General features: G+C 44.7%; 1 non-coding gene across 1 annotated transcript; it reads left to right on the top strand.

Annotated features, from left to right (window-relative positions):
• The first annotated feature begins 1,078 nt into the window (after nt 1-1,078).
• Nucleotides 1,079-1,153, top strand: Trnas-cga. The gene has a single exon. It is a non-coding gene; the product is annotated as a tRNA-Ser (tRNA).
• The last annotated feature ends 5,028 nt before the right edge of the window (nt 1,154-6,181 follow it).

Below are 6,181 nucleotides of genomic sequence, written 5' to 3'. Positions count from 1 at the left end.
CCTTGGATCCGCAAACTTTCCCCAGTATCTTCTATTCCTTTTTCTCGATAGCATGACATTAATGCTTATTGATGTCTCAGTTACGTAAAGTGCTTCTGAGAGAATGATTTTCTGGTAATTTTGCTTTGGTGGTAAGGGATGTCTTGTCACAGATATACCAGATGACTGTGCAGAGGTATGGACTGGTATTTTTCGATACTCCATCATTGCAGAGTTTTCGATAATTTCACCCGAGTACTTGTAGTGTATAACCAGTGTGGTGTTCCCGAATCTCGCCACGAGGAAATGCAGCTCTGCGTGTTTAGCGGCCATGCACAATGTCTTCTCGTAAGGGATTTGGGGGCCGGTTTTGATTACTATCTTATGAAGGATCTTGACTTACGTGGTGGTCTCGGTAATTACTGCTAGGTCGTCAGCAGAGGAGGGGCATTTAAAATTGATTAGTTCACTTTTTGATCCCACATATATTACTTGTATTTCTTTCTGCCATGTTTTGGTGATATTTTCTAGTAGTAGTGTGGAAAAAGTAGACATCTCATCGTTGTCTTATTCCTCTTTTCTTTCAAATTTCGTTAATGAATATTACTTTACAGACTTTGTTTATTACAGTCTACTGGATTAGGCTGCCTCTTTCATTATGCATATCACATTTATGTAACACATTAAAGAAGATGGCATGCTCAGTAAAGTTGTGAGCTTTATAAAATGTAACAAAGATGCCATTTCCAGAATGAGGTTTTCATACTGCAGCGGAGTGTGCGCTGATATGAAACTTTCCTGGCAGATTAAAACTGTGTGCCGGATCGAGACTCGAACTCGGGACCTTTGTCTTTCGAGTCTCGGTCCGGCACATAGTTTTAATCTGCCAGGAAAATTTCATATCAGCGCACACTCCGCTGCAGAGTGAAAATCTCATTCTGGAAACATCCCCCAGGCTGTGGCTAAACCATGTCTCCGTAATATCCTTTATTTCAGGAGCGCTAATCCTGCAAGGTTCGCAGGAGAGCTTCTGTAAAGTTTGGAAGGTAAGAGACGAGGTACTGGCGGAAGTAAAGCTGTGAGGACGGGGCGTGAGTCGTGCTTGGGTAGCTCAGTTGGTAGAGCACTTGTCCGCGAAAGGCAAAGGTCCCGAGTTCGAGTCTCGGTCCGGCAAACAGTTTTAATCTGCCAGGAAAGTTTCAAAGATGCCATTCCACGAGTCGACTGACGGGGCTGTAATATCACCTTGAGTTTTCTTACCCGTTATGTCGACGGTTTGAATTGTCGGAAGTTCGACTGATATTCATCTATCATCCTTCTGTTTGCCTTGTTAATCTGGTAAGGAAAGTGCGTGAGCATACTATGTTGGTGACTGATGAGACGTGCCTCGGTAATTGCTTGGATCTGTCTTGCCAACTTTTTGTGTAGTGGATGAAACAAAGCAGCTACAACTACTATATTTTTTCTTTCATTCATTTCAGATACTTAAAATTGTCTTAGGAGGCAATAAAGTACTCATGAACCAACAATACTGTCTACTATTTCATTCGTTTCAGTAAATTACTTTCGTGTACACTGACTTAATTCAAATCTAGTGACAAGAGAAAATCGTTTACACAGTGTTTCAAGATTTTCGACATTTTTTAAAAGCTTTCAACGTTGCTTAAAAGACTGCTCCATCTTCGCCTAGAGGGAACACGGAATGTTGGATTGAGAAGAATACATTTCGAAGGGTTTCAGCCACTGCTGTGTCTCCCCCCCCCCCCCTCAATATGTCAGCGTTTGACAACATATGGATGTCCTTACTTGTTATTCCCGAGCACCTGATGGACTGTCGCCTTTGAAATGAGGCCCTTCAGTCGTATTGGCTGCGGTAAAAAGTCCCCCTGTAGGTGTAGTGTGAGGAGAGGCAGCAGCCCATTAGAAAGCGAGTGAGTGGGGCGAGGCGCCAGCGCAGGGCAGTCTGGCGCGCCGTCTGCATTCCACCCCTCGCTTTCACTTCCACCCTCGCCCTCCCGCTGTTCCTGTTCTGAGCAGCTGCGTCATCCTCTCCCAGTGGGGGAGAAGCCAAGGTCACACCGGTAAGAAAGTGTCTCTAAAAAGTTCCGTGAATGGCATCACAGAACAAACAACACAATTCAGGCACGATATGTTTATACAATTATTTTCAGCCATAATGGCTATGTTTGTGAACCGTGACTGTGTAAGATAAATATTTATTTCAAGTTTCTAGTTCAAAATGGTTCAAATGGCTCTGAGCACTATGGGACTAAACATCTATGGTCATCAGTCCCCTAGAACTTAGAACTACTTAAACCTAACTAACCTAAGGACATCACACAACACCGTCATCACGAGGCAGAGAAAATCTCTGACCCCGCCGGGAATCGAACCCGGGAACCCGGGCGCGGGAAGCGATAACGCTACCGCACGACCACGAGCTGCGGACTCAAGTTTCTGCTGCCAGTCACTTTTTATGTTATGCAGCGCGTTTCGAACATGTTCTGTTCATCTTCAAGCGTTTGTACATACATACATAGAGAAATGTTACTTAAAACTAACAGTCTTAAACTAGATAAATCTAGAGCACTTTGTTTTTTACTGTAGCTGCTGCTGTGGCATTTGGGGGAAAGAGGGGGGCAGTGTACATCTACAAATCGAAATCAGTGATGTCTTCTGCTGGTTTTCTTCTTTGTTGTTGATTATGAATATCACAGCCTGTATCGGATGCAGATAGATTTGCATCAGTTATGTGTTACGAAAATAGTGTGAAAGGCTTTCATATGACAGTTGATCACTTACAATCACATCATCTTGCTGCTTCACTTGCATCACTGGTGTAATGGCGGAGATGTTGTTTGACATTACACTATTGCACATTATATTTTGTCACTGATTGCCACTGCACAAATTGCTTCGATGTTATACACACAACACAAGATGGCGGGCTGTAGCATGTGTGTCTGTATCGATTATCGAGGTTTTGTATCTATAGTCTTGCTTCTAGTCAATTATTTACATTGACATTTCTTGAATCTATTGAGTTAGAACTGGCTTAAGACTGTTGAAGAATTTTGAGTTTTTGAATACAGTTATTTCATTAAGAATGTTATCTCCATGCTTTGTGTTATATATGAAAATTTCTATTTCTTCAATGATATCCATTCTTTTAATTTTTCCTATTTTGTGTAAAATTTCGAGGTTGTCTTCGATTTTCAAAGGGTGGCCTGCGTCTTTAATGTGAGTTGCTACTGCTGATTTGTTACATTTATCAAGCTTGTAGCAGTTTAAATGTTCTTTGAATCGGGTTCTGAAATTTTTGCCTGTTTGGCCGATATAATATTTATTACATTGGCTGCAAGTAATTTTGTAAATGCCAAATGTATCAAGACTTGTATCTTGTGGTTTTATACTGCTAATAAGCTTTCTATTTAAGCTGTTGTTGGTGCTGAAGCTATTTTTTACTTCTGGGTTTTTGAATAGTCTTGCTAATTTGCCAGACACTAGTCCAAGATATGGCATTTTTACATATTTGACTGCTGGGGCACTATCAGTTGTGAGTGTAGTTTGATGTTGTTTGTTCAGTTTATTTTTTATCTGTTGTGACTTATTAAGTAGAGAAGGGTCGTATCCATTGTTTATTGCAGTATATGTTATGGTTTCTATTTATTGTTGGGGTTCTGTATGTTTAAGTGGAAAAAAGATTCTGTTTTGATATTTTTATGTCAAGCAAAGGAAGAAGACAACACCATACCTTTTCTTGACTGCAGCGCCAAGGCTCGAGATCAACGGAATTATAGGGAACTTTCCAACACGCGTAAAGGAAGAACCCCTAATACAATTTAGAACGATAGTCAGACATTAACACGATCATATACCGGCGAGAAATCCGAGTTGCCGGATTGCAATGACGTTCCTCAGGAGCCTCTTATGAAGCAATGAGCACTTCAACTACGAGAAGACGGTGACAGACTCTGGCGGAGACACGGCAGCTGCAAACTATGTAGCAATTTTCAGTATTCCCTGGAATAGCATTGAACAGAGACTGCGTATCTCTACTTCAGAGAACTAACTTATAGAAATTTCAGTAATAACAGGTACAAATTACTGTTTATTACTTGACTGTTGTACTGTATGGCAAGTGGTGCTTGACTGATAGTGAATTACTTCAAAGTGTTGATTTATGATTTAGGCCAAGTGGCCAGCAGTTAGCAGGCCGTACGGCAGGGAAAGCATGCGACTCTGATAATGATCTTTGTTAGTGATTATTGGAAGCATCTGAAATTGTCTTAAGCGGTTTTGGTCTGACACCTCAGTAAACAAATTTGTTGACAGGACAATAAAGGAATTTACTAAAAGTAATAACTTGCGACTTCAGCAGATCAATCCTGCCAATTCCATGAAAATTACCAACCGGTTATAACCGAACACTCATCCCAATCTCTCATCTCCGCTATAAAGGTTGAAAAAACAAGCTAACTAAACCTATGTTGTCGTTAACGTCCAGATCACGCCATGCAGTGGACACCGAAGCCAAAGCAAAAAATAATTTGGGGTGGGGAAACTGCGCCGGGACTCGACAACTGCGTGCTTGATCCTTGCCGCCCAGCTTGATATTAAACCATTAGTACCAAGTTTCATTCTTTGTGGTGACAGTATAAGGATAAGATCTCGGACTTCGGTGCCAATCACATTCCAATAGTTTTTGTGTTCCTTAGTTACTTCTCGACAGTCAATGTGTGTGGCAAAAATAGGCAGCACACCTCCCCGTACCCAGATAGACGTTGTTACTCTCCCAATTCCCTCGATATCGTTCTCAAAGAGAGTCGTCGATTTGCTGTACCGTAGCTCTTATGTCACGTTCACTGTCGTTATATCAGTTACCCCTCCTGCAGGTCCGGGGTAAGAATAGGCCCGAGGTATTCCTGCCTGTCGTAAGAGGCGACTAAAAGGAGTTTCAACCGTTTCAGCCTTCCATGTGATGGTCCCCCTTGGGGTTTGACCTCCATTTTTCAAAATTCTACAGAAGTACGAGCCTTTTGGGGAAGGATGCCTTACGTGGTGTATCACTGGTCCTCAGTGCACTAATGCCTTTGCACTCAGCATTGTAACGGCGTTGTAACCATACCCACTATTCCTCAAATTGGGCCTAAACGCCTGATGGGTTGCATAAGTCACGCCCATAGTGCGTCTCCATCTGCACCTACGATCATGATGGACTTTCCATGGCACCCGAAATCCAGCACGGTAGCCAGCCCGTTGTGGTGGGGTCGTCATGTACCCTCTAGGTTGTAGCCCCCTGACAACACAGGGATCGTACTGCCGATACCTGAGCTGCACCCTCCCCACGTCGGCCAAGGAGTAGATGCCCGTCTCCTTGGGGCATCAGGACTCCTGGCAACGGTCATCCTGCCAGGTGGCCCTTGCTGAGGCTGGGTGGCGCCCATGGGGAGAGCCCCTGGTCGGAGTGGGTGGTATCGGGGCGGACGTTTCGCAGATGAAACGTCAACGTGTATCAGGTCGATCTGCGGCGAGTCTTTTAAAAAGAAAGGTACTGTCTCTGGTTCTGGTTCTCCTGCCCTTTCCCCCTTGGGCACTCCCTGGGAGGAAGGACAGGCCCGCTGGCTTGGGGCGAAGTACTTCCCCCGATATTTAGTCTGTTCTCGGACCGATGGGGGGACGTTCGCCACCTCCAAGCCCATGTTCTTTGTCCAGCACATCGAGGATATCTTCAGGGAAATCGAGGCTCTCAGTGAAATGCTTTTGGGGTCCGTTCTTATAAAGACCACCTTCGCCACACAGTCGGCGGCGCTCCAGGCGTGTGACCGACTAGGGGACATCCCAGTGTCCATTGTCCCGCATCTGGCACTGAATAGGACGCAGGGGGTTATTTTTCATCGGGACCTCCTGCTGCAATCTGATGAGGAGCTCAGGGCCAACCTGGAGCGCCGAGGCGTGCATTTCGTCTGGCGAGTCCAGCGCGGCCCCAAAGACCGTCGCATCGACACCGGGGCCTTTATCCTCGCCTTCGAGGGGGACGTTCTCCTGGAGAAGGTAAAGGTGATGTGCTACCGGTGCGACGTGCGACCTTATGTCCCGCCTCCTATGCGTTGCTTTCGGTGTTTGTGCTTTGGGCACATGTCGTCACGGTGTGAGGCTGAGCCCCTTTGTGGCGATTGTGGACGTCCTCTTCGTGAGGAAC

The sequence above is a fragment of the Schistocerca piceifrons genome, chromosome 4, assembly GCF_021461385.2.
Source record: "Schistocerca piceifrons isolate TAMUIC-IGC-003096 chromosome 4, iqSchPice1.1, whole genome shotgun sequence".
NCBI classification, from domain to species: Eukaryota; Metazoa; Arthropoda; class Insecta; order Orthoptera; family Acrididae; genus Schistocerca; species Schistocerca piceifrons.
The sequence above is the reverse complement of the archived record's forward strand: the minus strand, read 5'-3'. Positions and strand labels throughout refer to the sequence as shown.